Raw genomic sequence first — 18823 nt, forward strand, 5'->3', positions numbered from 1 at the left:
TTGGCACATTCCTGTCCAGATCATTACAGGAGCAGGGAAACTATATGTGGTGGCAGAACTGGATTGACTTGGCACATTTCTGTCCAGGTCATTACAGGAGCAGGGAAACTATATGTGGTGGCAGAACTGGATTGACTTGGCACATTTCTGTCCAGATCATTACAGATACTGAGGAATAACAACAGAGAAATCATAGAAATACACGTGTGTTTTTTACAGTCATGTATAACATAGCAGAAGGTCAGTGGTTGTATTCACCTTTATTGAAAAAAGTATAAAGAAAGGAACGCAACTATTGTTATAAAGGTCTCTTCACCATGCGGAGTTTGGCCCGCTAGATCAGCCCCATGCAACCAATATTTACATTCATTATTAACATTTTCTTCTCATTACTCTCTATTTATAACGGATAATAATAATGAATAATATCCCATAAATTCGTTATTGGGCGTTATTCAGCCACCAGAGGGCGCTCTAGCACAATATACCCTGCAGACAGGCTTGGTGCAGGCCATAGAGAATAATAGAGGCCTCTAGTGGCCAAAAGGTTATATTAGTATGGGCAGCGCCATTGATGGCTTCAGCTGTTTTAATATAGTTAACTGGGTGGGACTTCCAACTTTATTGGCTGGTCCCTCCTGATTGATCCCTCCCGATTAACCCTGTTGGAGTCATGTCCTATCGGGATCAGACAATCATGAAGAAAAAGGACTACTTCAATATGAAGATTTGCCTCAATGGCGCTGCCATGCTGTTATGCTATAATGGCAACAGATATAAAGATGAGTCCTCTATCTATCTCTATGGCGCAGGCCCACTGGAGGCTACTGCCTGCCTTGTATTTTGGAAGGAGTGTGTAATTCCTTCATGTTTAAGGTTCAGTTTGATTCTGTTATAATAGAGCTATTAAAAAATAAAAAATAAAAATATAAACAAAAATAAAAAATATAAACAAAAATAACTAAAAATAAAAAATGCATAAAATGAAATGTATGAAATGTCTGCATTCACTACTGTAAGTCGCTCTGGATAAGAGCGTCTGCTAAATCACTAAAATGTAAATGTATTAGGATTCTTTATAGTAATAACAAGTTACCAGTCACTGCTATAGTAACAACAAGTTACCAGTCACTGCTATAGTAACAACAAGTTACCAGTCACTGCTATAGTAACAACAAGTTATGGTCTGAGAGTCTTTAGGTGCCTTTTGGCAAACTCCAAGCGGGCTGTCATGTGCCTTTTACTGAGGAGTGGCTTCCGTCTGGCCACTCTACCATAAAGGTCTGATTGGTGGAGTGCTGCAGAGATGGTTGTCCTTCTGGAAGGTTCTCCCATCTCCACAGAGGAACTCTGGAGCTCTGTCAGAGTGACCATCGGGTTCTTGGTCACCTCCCTGACCAAGGCCCTTCTCCCCCGATTGCTCAGTTTGGCCGGGCGGCCAGTTCTAGGAAGAGTCTTGGTGGTTCCAAACTTCTTCCATTTAAGAATGATGGAGGCCACTGTGTTCTTGGGAACCTTCAATGCTGCAGTAATGTTTTGGTACCGTTCCCCAGATCTGTGCCTCGACACAATCCTGTCTCGGAGCTCTATGGACAACTACTTCGACCTCATGTCTTGGTTTTTGCTCTGACGTGCACTGTCAACTGTGGGACCTTATATAGACAGGTGTGTGCCTTTCCAAATCATGTCCAATCAATTGAATTTACCACAGGTGGACTCCAATCAAGTTGTAGAAACATCAAGGTTGATCAATGGAAACAGGATGCACCTGAGCTCAATTTGGAGTCTCATAGCAAAGGGTCTGAATACTTATGAAATAAGGTATCTGTTTTTTATATATATATATATATACACACACTTGCAAACATTTCCAACCACCTGTTTTTGCTTTGTCGTTATGGACTAGTGTGTAGATTGATGAGGGGGAAAATCCAATGAATCCATTTTAGAATAAGAGTTCTGAATACTTTCCGAATGCACAGCGCCTTTAGAAAGTATTCACACCACTTGTCTTATTCCACGTTGTCTTACAGCCTTATTCTAAAATGGATTCATTTTATCTTGTGTTAGTCTGAATTCAAAATTGATGTTTTTCTCTCACCCATCTAAACACAATACCCAATAATGACAAAGTGAAAACATGTTTAGACATTTTTGCAAATTTTATTGAAAGTGAAATACCAAAATATCTAATTTACATAAGTATTCAGACCCCTTGAGTCAATACCTTCTAGATGCACCTTTGGCAGCGATTACAACTGAGTCTTTCTGGGTAAGTCTCTAAGAGCTTTGATCATTGCTAGACAACCATTTTCAGGTCTTGCCGTAGATTTAAGTCAAAACTGTAACTCAGCCGCTCAGTAACATTCACGGTCTTCTTGGTAAGCAACTCCAGTGTAGGTTTGGCCTTGTGTTTTAGGTTATTGTCCTGCTGAAAGGTGAATTCATCTCCCAGTCACTGGTGGAAAGCAGACTGAACCAGGTTTTAGCCTGTGCTTAGCTCCATTCCTTTTCTTTTTTTGATCCTGAAAACCTCCCCAGTCCTTAACGATTACAATCACACCCATAACATGATGCATCCACCACTATTCTTGAGATTACGGAGAGTGGTACTCAGTAATGTGTTGTATTTACCCCCAACATAACATTTTTGCAGTATTACTTTAGTGCCTTGTTGCAAACAGGAAGCATGTTTGGAATATTTGTATTCTGTAGAGGCTTCCTTCTTTTCACTCTGTTAATTAGGTTAGTATTGTGGAGTAACGCCAACGTTGTTGATCCATCCTCAGTTTTCTCCTATCACAGCCATTAAACTCTGTAACTGTTTTAAAGTCAAAGTCACCATTGGCTTCATAGTGAAATCCCCGAGCATTACATTTAGCATTTTTAGTCATTTAGCAGACACTCTTATCCAGAGCGACTTACAGTAGTGAATGCATACATTTCATACATTTTTTTTTTTTTTCTGTGCTGGCCCCCCGTGGGAATCAAACCCACAACCCTGGCGTTGCAAACACCATGCTCTACCAACTGAGCTACAGGGAAGGCTGAGCAGTTTCCTTCCTCTGCGGCAACTGAGTTAAGAAGGACACCTGTATCTTTGTAGTTACTGGGTGTATTGATACACCATCCAAAGCGTAATTAATAACTTCACCATGCTCAAATGAATATGCTTTTTATTTTTACCCATCTACCAATAGGTGCCCTTCTTTGCGAGCCATTGGAAAACCTCCCTGGTCTTTTGTGGTTGAATCTGTTTGAAATTCACTGCTCGACTGAGGGGCCTTACAGATCATTTGTATCTGTACGGTACAGAGATGAGGTAGTCATTCAAAAATCACATGAAACACTATTGTTGCACACAGAGTGAGTTCATTATTACGTTACTTGTTAAGCACATTTTCCCTCCTGAACATATTTAGGCCGTAACAAATGGGGTTGAATACTTGAAAAACACAGTTCCACTTTGATATTATGGGACATTGGGTGTAGGCCAGTGACAAAAAAAATTCTAAATTTAATCCATTAACTCAGGTCAAGGGGTGTCAATACTTTCTGAAGGAACTGTACCTACCAGCTCTCTAACAAGGTCAGCAATACTTTCTGAAGGATCTGTACCTACCAGCTCTCTAACAAGTTGGTCAGAAATACTTTCTGAAGGATCTGTACCTACCAGCTCTCTAACAAGGTCAGCAATACTTTCTGAAGGATCTGTACCTACCAGCTCTCTAACAAGTATATAGACTGAAAAAAATGTATGAAATTGTATGAAATGTATGCATTCACTACTGTAAGTCGCTCTGGATAAGAGCGTCTGCTAAATGACTAAAATGTAAATGTAAGTTGGTCAGCAATACTTTCCTGTTGAGATTTTGTCAAACATTTCAAGCAGCTGAAGAACAAACAGCACAGACAACCAATAGAGTTTAAATGTCATTTAATTTCAACATTCTGGATTGTAAGAAACATTGACATGATTTTGCAGGGATTAGTTTCAGGCTGTATAGACCAATGAATGGTGTCTTACAGCCTGATGAATCAGACTACCCTTATTGCTACTGTTCATTTCCAATGAAGGGTAGTACCTCTCAATAGCATGCCACATCTCTGCTCTGACAAAACAACCTCCTCTGTTGAGTCCAATATCTATATTAGAGGTAGGCAGTATTAACACGTCTCAAATGGTGACAGAGGATAAACTAGAACAGAGCTCTGATGCTGTGGCTTCAGCTGCTAGAGGATCCTAAGGCTTCAGTTATGAGAGTTAACCCTAACCCCTACCCCCTAACCCCTAACCCCTACCCCCTACCCCTAAGGCTTCAGCTGCTAGAGGATCCTAAGGCTTCAGTTATGAGAGTTATGAGCATCAGAGCTCTGATGCTGTGGCTTCAGCTGCTAGAGGATCCTAAGGCTTCAGTTATGGTGCTAAATAACACAAGGGTTATGGTTAACCCCTAACCCCTACCCCTAAGGCTTCAGTTATGGTGCTAAATAACACAAGGGTTATGGTTAACCCCTAACCCCTACCCCCTACCCCTAAGGCTTCAGTTATGGTGCTAAATAACACAAGGGTTATGGTTAACCCCTTAACCCCTAAACCCTACCCCTAACTCTAACCCCTACCCCTAAGGCTTCAGTTATGGTGCTAAATAACACAAGGGTTATGGTTAACCCCTAACCCCCTACCCCTAAACCCTAACCCCTAACCCCTACCCCTAAGGCTTCAGTTATGGTGCTAAATAACACAAGGGTTATGGTTAACCCCTTAACCAATAAACCCTAACCCCTAACCCTAAGGCTTCAGTTATGGTGCAAAATAACACAAGGGTTATGGTTAACCCCTAACCCATAACCCCTACCCCTAACCCATAACCCTAACCCCTACCCATAACCCTAAGGCTTCAGTTATGGTGCTAAATAACAAGGGTTATGGTTAACCCTAACCCCATAACCCCTACCCCTACCCACTAACCCCTAACCCCTACCCATAACCCCTAAACCCTAACCCCTACCCATAACCCTAAGGCTTCAGTTATGGTGCTAAATAACACAAGGGTTATGGTTAACCCTAACCCCTACCCCCTACCCCTAACCCCTAACCCCAAGGCTTCAGTTATGGTGCTAAATAACACAAGAAAACATGAACTAAAAAGACATACACTTTATTTGGAATCAGCGGGGCACACAGTTTGCTATAGAAATCCACAGGTATATTGTGGCTTGGTGGTCATCATGCTACACTATAGAATAATGTTCAGAATGAGACATGCAGAATCAACGTGGGCAAACCGCTAAATCCTTCGCTCTATTAATTCAATCAGGTAGATAGTTTATTACGGTCGAATCCAATAAGCCACAACGAGCAGTGTGATTTGCCATAAGGGAAGAACGTAGGAATCTAAAATGTAGAGATCCGTTCTCATAACATCAAGAAGAAGTCCTGTGACACAATGGGACGGGTGTCTTGTCTTCTGGACGTTATTTGGACTTGGGGTCATGACCTTCCTTGTCAGCTGCCCTTCTCTGCTTCTGCTGCATTATCTCTGCATCCCTACAAGGAATGGGATGCATGTGAGATGCAACATCCTCAGACTCGTGGCCATATAATATAACTCCTTGGGCCAGTTTCCCGGAGCCAGATAACACCTACTCCTGGGAAAGAAAGCACGTTCAATGGAGAATCTCCAGGACAAGGCCACATCTGGGTCCCAGGAAACCACACCTTTATTATTAAACTGGTAAATTAATCACATGAACACTATCTAGATACCTCAGCTAGTATATAGACTGAACACTATCTAGATACCTCAGCTAGTATATAGACTGAACACTATCTAGATACCTCAGCTAGTATATAGACTGAACACTATCTAGATACCTCAGCTAGTATATAGACTGAACACTATCTAGATACCTCAGCTAGTATATAGACTGAACACTATCTAGATACCTCAGCTAGTATATAGACTGAACACTATCTAGATACCTCAGCTAGTATATAGACTGAACACTATCTAGATACCTCAGCTAGTATATAGACTGAACACTATCTAGATACCTCAGCTAGTATATAGACTGAACACTATCTAGATACCTCAGCTAGTATATAGACTGAACACTATCTAGATACCTCAGCTAGTATATAGACTGAACACTAGATACCTCAGCTAGTATATAGACTGAACACTATATAGATACCTCAGCTAGTATATAGACTGAACACTATCTAGATACCTCAGCTTGTATATAGACTGAACACTAGATACCTCAGCTAGTATATAGACTGAACACTATATAGATACCTCAGCTAGTATATAGACTGAACACTATCTAGATACCTCAGCTTGTATATAGACTGAACACTATCTAGATACCTCAGCTAGTATATAGACTGAACACTATCTAGATACCTCAGCTTGTATATAGACTGAACACTATCTAGATACCTCAGCTAGTATATAGACTGAACACTATCTAGATACCTCAGCTAGTATATAGACTGAACACTAGATACCTCAGCTAGTATATAGACTGAACACTATCTAGATACCTCAGCTAGTATATAGACTGAACACTATCTAGATACCTCAGCTAGTATATAGACTGAACACTAGATACCTCAGCTAGTATATAGACTGAACACTAGATACCTCAGCTAGTATATAGACTGAACACTATCTAGATACCTCAGCTAGTATATAGACTGAACACTAGATACCTCAGCTTGTATATAGACTGAACACTAGATACCTCAGCTTGTATATAGACTGAACACTAGATACCTCAGCTTGTATATAGACTGAACACTATCTAGATACCTCAGCTAGTATATAGACTGAACACTAGATACCTCAGCTAGTATATAGACTGAACACTATCTAGATACCTCAGCTAGTATATAGACTGAACACTATCTAGATACCTCAGCTAGTATATAGACTGAACACTATCTAGATACCTCAGCTAGTATATAGACTGAACACTATCTAGATACCTCAGCTAGTATATAGACTGAACACTAGATACCTCAGCTAGTATATAGACTGAACACTATCTAGATACCTCAGCTAGTATATAGACTGAACACTATCTAGATACCTCAGCTAGTATATAGACTGAACACTATCTAGATACCTCAGCTAGTATATAGACTGAACACTATCTAGATACCTCAGCTAGTATATAGACTGAACACTATCTAGATACCTCAGCTAGTATATAGACTGAACACTATCTAGATACCTCAGCTAGTATATAGACTGAACACTAGATACCTCAGCTAGTATATAGACTGAACACTAGATACCTCAGCTAGTATATAGACTGAACACTATCTAGATACCTCAGCTAGTATATAGACTGAACACTATCTAGATACCTCAGCTAGTATATAGACTGAACACTATCTAGATACCTCAGCTAGTATATAGACTGAACACTATCTAGATACCTCAGCTAGTACATAGACTGAACACTATCTAGATACCTCAGCTAGTATATAGACTGAACACTATCTAGATACCTCAGCTAGTATATAGACTGAACACTATCTAGATACCTCAGCTAGTATATAGACTGAACACTAGATACCTCAGCTAGTATATAGACTGAACACTATCTAGATACCTCAGCTAGTATATAGACTGAACACTAGATACCCCAGCTAGTATATAGACTGAACACTATCTAGATACCTCAGCTAGTATATAGACTGAACACTAGATACCCCAGCTAGTATAGACTGAACACTAGATACCTCAGCTAGTATATAGACTGAACACTATCTAGATACCTCAGCTAGTATATAGACTGAACACTATCTAGATACCTCAGCTTGTATATAGACTGAACACTATCTAGATACCTCAGCTAGTATATAGACTGAACTCTATCTAGATACCTCAGCTAGTATATAGATTGAACACTATCTAGATACCTCAGCTAGTATATAGACTGAACACTATCTAGATACCTCAGCTAGTATATAGACTGAACACTATCTAGATACCTCAGCTAGTATATAGACTGAACACTAGATACCTCAGCTAGTATATAGACTGAACACTATCTAGATACCTCAGCTAGTATATAGACTGAACACTAGATACCCCAGCTAGTATAGACTGAACACTAGATACCTCAGCTAGTATATAGACTGAACACTATCTAGATACCTCAGCTAGTATATAGACTGAACACTATCTAGATACCTCAGCTTGTATATAGACTGAACACTATCTAGATACCTCAGCTAGTATATAGACTGAACTCTATCTAGATACCTCAGCTAGTATATAGACTGAACACTATCTAGATACCTCAGCTAGTATATAGACTGAACACTATCTAGATACCTCAGCTAGTATATAGACTGAACACTATCTAGATACCTCAGCTAGTATATAGACTGAACACTAGATACCCCAGATGGTATATAGACTGAACACTAGATACCTCAGCTTGTATATAGACTGAACACTGGATACCTCAGCTTGTATATAGACTGAACACTAGATACCTCAGCTAGTATATAGACTGAACACTATCTAGATACCTCAGCTTGTATATAGACTGAACACTAGATACCTCAGCTTGTATATAGACTGAACACTATCTAGATACCTCAGCTAGTATATAGACTGAACACTAGATACCCCAGATGGTATATAGACTGAACACTAGATACCTCAGCTAGTATATAGACTGAACACTATCTAGATACCTCAGCTAGTATATAGACTGAACACTATCTAGATACCTCAGCTAGTATATAGACTGAACACTATCTAGATACCTCAGCTAGTATATAGACTGAACACTATCTAGATACCTCAGCTAGTATATAGACTGAACACTATCTAGATACCTCAGCTTGTATATAGACTGAACACTAGATACCTCAGCTTGTATATAGACTGAACACTATCTAGATACCTCAGCTAGTATATAGACTGAACACTATCTAGATACCTCAGCTAGTATATAGACTGAACACTAGATACCCCAGATGGTATATAGACTGAACACTAGATACCTCAGCTGGTATATAGACTGAACACTATCTAGATACCTCAGCTAGTATATAGACTGAACACTATCTAGATACCTCAGCTAGTATATAGACTGAACACTATCTAGATACCTCAGCTTGTATATAGACTGAACACTATCTAGATACCTCAGCTAGTATATAGACTGAACACTAGATACCTCAGCTAGTATATAGACTGAACACTATCTAGATACCTCAGCTAGTATATAGACTGAACACTATCTAGATACCTCAGCTAGTATATAGACTGAACACTATCTAGATACCTCAGCTAGTATATAGACTGAACACTATCTAGATACCTCAGCTAGTATATAGACTGAACACTATCTAGATACCTCAGCTAGTATATAGACTGAACACTATCTAGATACCTCAGCTAGTATATAGACTGAACACTAGATACCTCAGCTTGTATATAGACTGAACACTAGATACCTCAGCTAGTATATAGACTGAACACTATCTAGATACCTCAGCTAGTATATAGACTGAACACTAGATACCTCAGCTAGTATATAGACTGAACACTATCTAGATACCTCAGCTAGTATATAGACTGAACACTATCTAGATACCTCAGCTAGTATATAGACTGAACACTATCTAGATACCTCAGCTAGTATATAGACTGAACACTATCTAGATACCTCAGCTTGTATATAGACTGAACACTATCTAGATACCTCAGCTAGTATATAGACTGAACACTAGATACCTCAGCTAGTATATAGACTGAACACTAGATACCTCAGCTAGTATATAGACTGAACACTATCTAGATACCTCAGCTAGTATATAGACTGAACACTATCTAGATACCTCAGCTAGTATATAGACTGAACACTATCTAGATACCTCAGCTAGTATATAGACTGAACACTATCTAGATACCTCAGCTAGTATATAGACTGAACACTATCTAGATACCTCAGCTAGTATATAGACTGAACACTAGATACCTCAGCTTGTATATAGACTGAACACTAGATACCTCAGCTAGTATATAGACTGAACACTATCTAGATACCTCAGCTAGTATATAGACTGAACACTAGATACCTCAGCTAGTATATAGACTGAACACTATCTAGATACCTCAGCTAGTATATAGACTGAACACTAGATACCCCAGATGGTATATAGACTGAACACTAGATACCTCAGCTAGTATATAGACTGAACACTAGATACCTCAGCTAGTATATAGACTGAACACTATCTAGATACCTCAGCTAGTATATAGACTGAACACTATCTAGATACCTCAGCTAGTATATAGACTGAACACTATCTAGATACCTCAGCTAGTATATAGACTGAACACTAGATACCCCAGATGGTATATAGACTGAACACTAGATACCCCAGATGGTATATAGACTGAACACTAGATACCTCAGCTTGTATATAGACTGAACACTAGATACCTCAGCTTGTATATAGACTGAACACTAGATACCCCAGATGGTATATAGACTGAACACTAGATACCCCAGATGGTATATAGACTGAACACTAGATACCTCAGCTTGTATATAGACTGAACACTGGATACCTCAGCTTGTATATAGACTGAACACTATATAGATACCTCAGCTAGTATATAGACTGAACACTATCTAGATACCTCAGCTTGTATATAGACTGAACACTATCTAGATACCTCAGCTTGCGTGCAGCAGCAGACAACCCATCCTCACTCTTCTTGCCCTGGTCTGGTCTGGTCTGGTCTGGTCTGGGCAAGTTCACGCTGGTTTCCTCCTGCAACCCAGAGAAACACAACAACAAAAGAGGATGAGAATGTGCGTTACACAGGAGAAGACAGACTTGGCGCTCCGGTACCGCTTGCAGTGCGGTAGCAGAGAGAACAGTCTATGACTAGGTTGGCTGGAGTCCAGGATGGCAGGAAGCTTGGCCCCATTGATGTACTGGGCCGTACACACTACCCGCTATAGTGACTTGTGGTCGGAGGCCGAGCAGTTGCCATACCAGGCAGTGATGCAACCAGTCAGGATGCTCTCGATGGTGCAACTGTAAAACCGTTTGAGGATCTGAGGACCCATGACAAATCTTTTCCGTTTCCTGAGGGGGAATAGGCATTGTCGTGCCCTCTTCACGACTGTCTTGGTGTGCTTGGACCATGTTAGTTTGTTGTTGATGTGGACGCCAAGGAACTTGAAGCTCTCAACCTGCTCCACTGCAGCCCCGTCGATGAGATGCTCGGTCCTCCTTTCCCTGTAGTCCACAATCATCTCCTTTGTCTTGATCACATTGAGGGAGAGGTTGTTGTCCTGGCACCACACGGTCAGGTTTCTGACCTCCTCCCTATAGGCTGTCTCATCGTTGTCGGTGATCTGATTGATGCTTATTTATATAACCCTCTTAGGCCTCACTCCCCCCTATCTGAGATATCTACTGCAGCCCTCATCCTCCACATACAACACCCGTTCACTCCCCCCTATCTGAGATATCTACTGCAGCCCTCATCCTCCACATACAACACCCGTTCACTCCCCCCTATCTGAGATATCTACTGCAGCCCTCATCCTCCACATACAACACCCGTTCACTCCCCCCTATCTGAGATATCTACTGCAGCCCTCATCCTACTGCAGCCCTCATCCTACTGCAGCCCTCATCCTACTGCAGCCCTCATCCTCCCCATCCAACACCCGTTCTGCCAGTCACATTCTGTTAAAGGTCCCCAAAGCGAACACATCCCTGGGTCGCTCCTCTTTTCAGTTCGCTGCAGCCAGCGACTGGAACGAGCTGCAACAAACACTCAAACTGGACAGTTTTATCTCCATCTCTTCATTCAAAGACTCAATCATGGACACTCTTACTGACAGTTGTGGCTGCTTTGCGTGCTGTATTGTTGTCTCTACCTTCTTGCCCTTTGTGCTGTTGTCTGTGCCCAGTAATGTTTTTACCATGTTTTGTGCTGCTGCCATATTTTGTGCTGCTGCCATGTTGTGCTGCTACCATTGTTGTTGTCATGTGGTGTTGCTGCCATATTGTGTTGTCTAGTGTTGCTGCCATGCTATGTTGTCGTAGGTCTCTCTTTATGTAGTGTTGTGGTGTCTCTCTTGTCGTGATGTGTGTTTTGTCATATATATATATATATATATATATATATAAAATTCACCCAAGGCTGAAAAAGGGCAAAAGAACATTGGCTAAGCTGGAACACAAGCCCATTGCAAATGAATGGAATGGAATGTTCACTGGAGTGACGCTTAGAATTCCATTTGGCCTAAATGGCACAAAAAAATGGATACCATTTTTATTTTACCACAACAATCTGTTCTTAGGACCAAACAGAAAAATAAAAACTTGTGTAGAAAGTAAACATCCGTGCCAAGTGTGCTTATGACTGCATAACGAAGTAGGAAAACATTGCAACTACTACTGGTCTAGCGTTTGATGACAAATGAATACACTGCCCTGCCTTACATAATTAGAAAGAGGAAATTCTCATGTCCGACTTGAAAAAGTAAAAATATACACATTGCGAGGTATTTGGCAAAATAGACAGACACCTATATTCCCCTATAGGAAACAATGGGACGAGCTGACAGTTTCCATCTGAACTACCAACAACGTGGCAGGTCTCATTGTCAACAATAGAACTACGGCAAGAGGCTGGGTCATACGGGCTGCACGGCGGATGAGATTAACTCGTTTTATCAGGAAAAACAGCGTTAAAAATGTCATGTGTCCAATAGAGACAGAACTACGGCAAGAGGCTGGGTCATACGGGCTGCACGGCAGATGAGATTAACTCGTTTTATCAGGAAAACAACGTTAAAAATGTCATGTGTCCAGCCTAACACACCCCTACTATTTCAGAAAACGTGTCATTCGATGGCTAGCTACATTCGCTAACGTTAGGCCACCAAAGTAAACAAGCACTAGGTTTGCAAGGTCAAACGTGTAATTTTTAGGCGAAGGAAATGTGATAACAGACCAATGGCTGGCTGTGTTTGGCTGGAGATACTGTAGATAGCCAACGTTAAAGAAAGCTGGACAGCTATTAACGTGGCGAACCTAACCTTGCTAGCTGGCCATTACTAGAACGTCTCTGGCCAAAGCACAACGCATTTACCATGGACGGCGTAGAGGCGACAGCTAGACATTATCCGTTAGCAAACTAACCGAAATTATTATATTACACATGAAATGAAGTCAATCGTACAGTTAAAGAATATGGTGATACCCACTGGTCATTATTCCGATTTTGATGCTTTCAGAATAGTAGATAAGCTACATAAGCTCACCCAAAGGGCCGCCGACCGCTAGTAGCTACCTTCCTGAACCTGACGTCACAACAACACGGTACAGAAATCTCGCGATAACACCGCAGTCAAACGTGAGGAAGAGAGGCATGTAAACACATCATCTTTGGTGTTATCAAACAAATTCTGCAGATGTGAAACCTCTAAATAAATGTAAAAATGCTCCATTGTAATAAGTGTAAATGTGGTGACAAAGTACAATTGAATAGTATTTAAAAACAGCTAGTTACACATTAATCACAATGTATCTGCCTCCTGGAGATATCTAACAGTGTTACATGTAGGCCAACAGCAGAGGACAGTGTAACCAGCCACATGAAACAGGAGGACTGGAGCCCGTAGACACACAGGACTGGAGCCCATAGACACACAGGACTGGAGCCCGTAGACACACAGGACTGGAGCCCATAGACACACAGGACTGGAGCCCGTAGACACACAGGACTGGAGCCCGTAGACACACAGGACTGGAGCCCGTGGACACACAGGACTGGAGCCCATAGACACACAGGACTGGAGCCCGTAGACACACAGGACTGGAGCCCGTAGACACACAGGACTGGAGCCCGTAGACACACAGGACTGGAGCCCGTGGACACACAGGACTGGAGCCCATAGACACACAGGACTGGTGCCCGTAGACACACAGGACTGGAGCCCGTAGACACACAGGACTGGAGCCCGTAGACACACAGGACTGGAGCCCGTAGACACACAGGACTGGAGCCCATAGACACACAGGACTGGAGCCCGTGGACACACAGGACTGGAGCCCGTAGACACACAGGACTGGAGCCCGTAGACACACAGGACTGGAGCCCGTAGACACACAGGACTGGAGCCCGTAGACACACAGGACTGGAGCCTGTGGACACACAGGACTGGAGCCCATAGACACACAGAACTGGTGCCCGTAGACACACAGGACTGGAGCCCATAGACACACAGGACTGGAGCCCGTAGACACACAGGACTGGAGCCCGTAGACACACAGGACTGGAGCCCGTAGACACACAGGACTGGAGCCCGTAGACACACAGGACTGGAGCCCGTAGACACACAGGACTGGAGCCCGTAGACACACAGGACTGGAGCCCGTAGACACACAGGACTGGAGCCCGTAGACACACAGGACTGGAGCCCGTAGACACACAGGACTGGAGCCCGTAGACACACAGGACTGGAGCCCGTAGACACACAGGACTGGAGCCTGTGGACACACAGGACTGGAGCCCATAGACACACAGGACTGGTGCCCGTAGACACACAGGACTGGAGCCCATAGACACACAGGACTGGAGCCCGTAGACACACAGGACTGGAGCCCGTAGACACACAGGACTGGAGCCCGTAGACACACAGGACTGGAGCCCGTAGACACACAGGACTGGAGCCCGTAGACACACAGGACTGGAGCCCGTAGACACACAGGACTGGAGCCCGTAGAGACACAGGACTGGAGCACATAGACACTGGAGCCCATAGACACACAGGACTGGAGCCCATAGACACACAGGACTGGAGGCCGTAGACACACAGGACTGGAGCCCATAGACACACAGGACTGGAGCCCGTAGACACACAGGACTGGAGCCTGTAGACACACAGGACTGGAGCCCGTAGACACACATGACTGGAGCCCGTAGACACACAGGACTGGAGCCCATAGACACACAGGACTGGAGCCCGTAGACACACAGGACTGGAGCCCGTAGAGACACAGGACTGGAGCCCATAGACACACAGGACTGGAGCCCGTAGACACACAGGACTGGAGCCCGTAGACACACAGGACTGGAGCCCGTAGACACACAGGACTGGAGCCCATAGACACACAGGACTGGAGCCCGTAGACACACAGGACTGGAGCCCATAGACACACAGAACTGGAGCCTGTAGACACACAGGACTGGAGCCCGTAGACACACAGGACTGGAGCCCGTAGACACACAGGACTGGAGCCCGTAGACACACAGGACTGGAGCCCGTAGACACACAGGACTGGAGCCCGTAGACACACAGGACTGGAGCCCGTAGACACACAGGACTGGAGCCCGTAGACACACAGGACTGGAGCCCGTAGACACTGGAGCCCGTAGACACACAGGACTGGAGCCCATAGACACGGACTGGAGCCCGTAGACACACAGGACTGGAGCCCATAGACACTGGAGCCCGTAGACACACAGGACTGGAGCCCGTAGACACACAGGACTGGAGCCCGTAGACACACAGGACTGGAGCCCATAGACACACAGGACTGGAGCCCATAGACACTGGAGCCCGTAGACACACAGGACTGGAGCCCGTAGACACACAGGACTGGAGCCCGTAGACACACAGGACTGGAGCCCGTAGACACACAGGACTGGAGCCCATAGACACTGGAGCCCATAGACACACAGGACTGGAGGCCTTAGACACACAGGACTGGAGCCCGTAGACACACAGGACTGGAGCCCATAGACACACAGGACTGGAGCCCGTAGACACTGGAGCCCATAGACACACAGGACTGGAGCCTGTAGACACACAGGACTGGAGCCCATAGACACACAGGACTGGAGCCCGTAGACACACAGGACTGGAGCCCGTAGACACACAGGACTGGAGCCCGTAGACACACAGGACTGGAGCCCGTAGACACACAGGACTGGAGCCCGTAGACACGTGGAGCCCGTAGACACACAGGACTGGAGCCCGTAGACACACAGGACTGGAGCCCGTAGACACACAGGACTGGAGCCCCTAGACACACAGGACTGGAGCCCGTAGACACACAGGACTGGAGCCCGTAGACACACAGGACTGGAGCCCATAGACACTGGAGCCCGTAGACACACAGGACTGGAGCCTGTAGACACACAGGACTGGAGCCCATAGACACACAGGACTGGAGCCCGTAGACACACAGGACTGGAGCCCGTAGACACACAGGACTGGAGCCCGTAGACACACAGGACTGGAGCCTGTAGACACACAGGACTGGAGCCCATAGACACTGGAACCCGTAGACAAACAGGACTGGAGCCCATAGACACACAGGACTGGAGCCCGTAGACACACAGGACTGGAGCCCGTATACACACAGAACTGGAGCCCGTAGACACACAGGACTGGAGCCCGTAGACACACAGGACTGGAGCCCGTAGACACACAGGACTGGAGCCCGTAGACACACAGGACTGGAGCCCGTAGACACACAGGACTGGAGCCCGTAGACACACAGGACTGGAGCCCGTAGACACACAGGACTGGAGCCCGTAGACACACAGGACTGGAGCCCGTAGACACCTGGAGCTCGTAGACACACAGGACTGGAGCCCGTAGACACACAGGACTGGAGCCCGTAGACACTGGAGCCCGTAGACACACAGGACTGGAGCCCGTAGACACACAGGACTGGAGCCCATAGACACTGGAGCCCATAGACACACAGGACTGGAGCCTGTAGACACACAGGACTGGAGCCCGTAGACACACAGGACTGGAGCCCATAGACACACAGGACTGGAGCCCGTAGACACTGGAGCCCGTAGACACACAGGACTGGAGCCTGTAGACACTGGATCCCGTAGACACACAGGACTGGAGCCCATAGACACACAGGACTGGAGCCCGTAGACACAGGACTGGAGCCCGTAGACACACAGGACTGGAGCCTGTAGACACGGTGGACTGCCCGTAGACACACAGGACTGGAGCCCGTAGACACACAGGACTGGAGCCCGTAGACACTGGAGCCCATAGACACACAGGACTGGAGCCTGTAGACACTGGATCCCGTAGACACACAGGACTGGAGCCCGTAGACACACAGGACTGGAGCCCGTAGACACACAGGACTGGAGCCCGTAGACACACAGGACTGGAGCCCGTAGACACACAGGACTGGAGCCCGTAGACACACAGGACTGGAGCCCGTAGACACACAGGACTGGAGCCCATAGACACACAGGACTGGAGCCCGTAGACACTGGAGCTCGTAGACACACAGGACTGGAGCCCGTAGACACACAGGACTGGAGCCCGTAGACACTGGAGCCCGTAGACACACAGGACTGGAGCCCGTAGACACACAGGACTGGAGCCCATAGACACTGGAGCCCGTAGACACACAGGACTGGAGCCTGTAGACACACAGGACTGGAGCCCGTAGACACACAGGACTGGAGCCCATAGACACACAGGACTGGAGCCCGTAGACACACAGGACTGGAGCCCCGCATAGACACACAGGACTGGAGCCTGTAGACACACAGGACTGGAGCCCGTAGACACACAGGACTGGAGCCCATAGACACACAGGACTGGAGCCCGTAGACACCCAGGACTGGAGCCCGTAGACACACAGGACTGGAGCCCATAGACACACAGGACTGGAGCCCGTAGACACACAGGACTGGAGCCCGTAGACACACAGGACTGGAGCCCGTAGACACACAGGACTGGAGCCCGTAGACACACAGGACTGGAGCCTGTAGACACACAGGACTGGAGTCCGTAGACACTGGAGCCCATAGACACACAGGACTGGAGCCCGTAGACACACAGGACTGGAGCCCGTAGACACTGGAGCCCATAGACACACAGGACTGGAGCCCATAGAGACAGAACGAGTACAGTGAGGGGGCTTTGGGTGACCTCTTTGTAGGAACAGTCGCGCTAGCAGGACCAGACGAGGACTGGACTTCTACACACATTGTATTGTATTGTATTGTACATTGTATTCAAACTTGACACTGGAGTAACAGCTCAACATCATTCCAGAGACTGCATTGTTACGGTTACAGGTAAAACCAGTGGTAAACACAAAACAAAGAATAATACTGAAAGCTTACAGTGGTAAAGCAATTGCACATTGGTGCTGGATTTAGATGATCAAGGTTCCTTTAGTCATAGTAATGGGAGAAAAAACAGCCATCGTTGGGTTCAAGCCATGTAACTTACTGGGTCCAGTGAAACAGGTTCAGGATGCAGATGCTGATGTTTTTCAGGAAATAGGAAACCTCAAGGTGCAGCACAAAATGGAGTTAGAGCAGCCAAACAGAGCAGTGATCCATGCACCTAGAAAGGTCCCATTAACACCAAAGACCAGCTAAAAGCAGAGCTACTGAGGCTAGAGGCCTTAGATATCCTAGACACAGTAGAAGAGCCAACTGAATGGATCCACTCACCAGTAATAGTGGAGAAGAGAGACGCTCGCTCAGACTGTGTATGGTTCCAAAAGAGCTCAACAAGTATGTAATAAGGGAACACTTTCAGCTGCCGACCAGACGGGAGATATACAGGTACATAGCCGTGGTTAAATACTTCTCAAAGCTAGACGCCTCCTCAGGGGTTTGGCAGATCAGTCTAGACAAGGAGAGTACAAGGCTTTGTACTTTCAATACTCCTTTTGGTAGGTACTCATTTAAAAGGCCTCACTTCAGCACCAGAAGTTAGAATGGGTAACTGGTTCTGAGCTGGTTTT

The 18823-nt window shown here is 45.2% G+C and overlaps 1 long non-coding RNA gene across 3 annotated transcripts; it reads right to left on the reverse strand.

Annotated features, from left to right (window-relative positions):
* Positions 1-3920: 3920 nt before the first annotated feature.
* On the reverse strand, positions 3921-13431 carry LOC106588116 (uncharacterized). 3 transcript variants are annotated; one of them, XR_006762184.1, is made up of 3 exons: positions 13333-13431; positions 10719-10816; positions 3921-5551 (listed from the first exon to the last, which is right to left on the reverse strand). It is a non-coding gene; the product is annotated as an uncharacterized lncRNA (long non-coding RNA). The 3 variants fall into 3 exon arrangements; XR_006762182.1 differs by having other exon boundaries at positions 13276-13406; XR_006762183.1 differs by having other exon boundaries at positions 13251-13392.
* Positions 13432-18823: the final 5392 nt, after the last annotated feature.

This window comes from Salmo salar, chromosome ssa26 (assembly GCF_905237065.1).
Source record: "Salmo salar chromosome ssa26, Ssal_v3.1, whole genome shotgun sequence".
In the NCBI taxonomy this organism is placed as follows: Eukaryota; Metazoa; Chordata; class Actinopteri; order Salmoniformes; family Salmonidae; genus Salmo; species Salmo salar.